Source organism: Eucalyptus grandis, chromosome 3, assembly GCF_016545825.1.
Source record: "Eucalyptus grandis isolate ANBG69807.140 chromosome 3, ASM1654582v1, whole genome shotgun sequence".
NCBI classification, from domain to species: Eukaryota; Viridiplantae; Streptophyta; class Magnoliopsida; order Myrtales; family Myrtaceae; genus Eucalyptus; species Eucalyptus grandis.
Window position 1 is genome coordinate 12350083 of NC_052614.1, and position 576 is coordinate 12350658.

Sequence of the window (576 nt, forward strand, 5' to 3'; positions counted from 1 at the left end):
CGAACTATTAGATCAACAAAAAAAAAAAAAGTGCAGTTCAGTATGACTATCAAAGAAACCACAAAACTTGCAAAGTTGTCACGATTTCCTTCGAGAAAGAGTGCTAGATTTAAACTAACAGTTATTGATGACTATTTGAAAAAGATGTGGGTGTTTGTGCTTAGGTACAAGTTTGATGTGATTGTGAGGATCATGTAGTTGAGAGCTGTGATTGAAAATGAGACTAGTAAAACAATCGTACATGTGCAGATTGATAGTAACATGGAATTTTGCTCAAAGCTGTTAAATGAATTGTGCATGAAAGAAAACATAGTGAGACACTACACTAATACCAATGAACCACAACATATTGCAGAATTGATAAGCAAAATATTATAAGAGATGGCCCATATAATACTCTCTAGTGCTAGTATGGCTAGGAAATTCTTAGCAGATGCGCTTAGTATTGCGAATCACCTCATGAATAGATCCCCATCGATTTTGATTGGATCTCAGACTCCAAAAGAACCATGGTCAGGTAACGTTACTGATTATTTTGTTCTTAGAATATTTAGTTGCCCATGTTATATTCAAGTT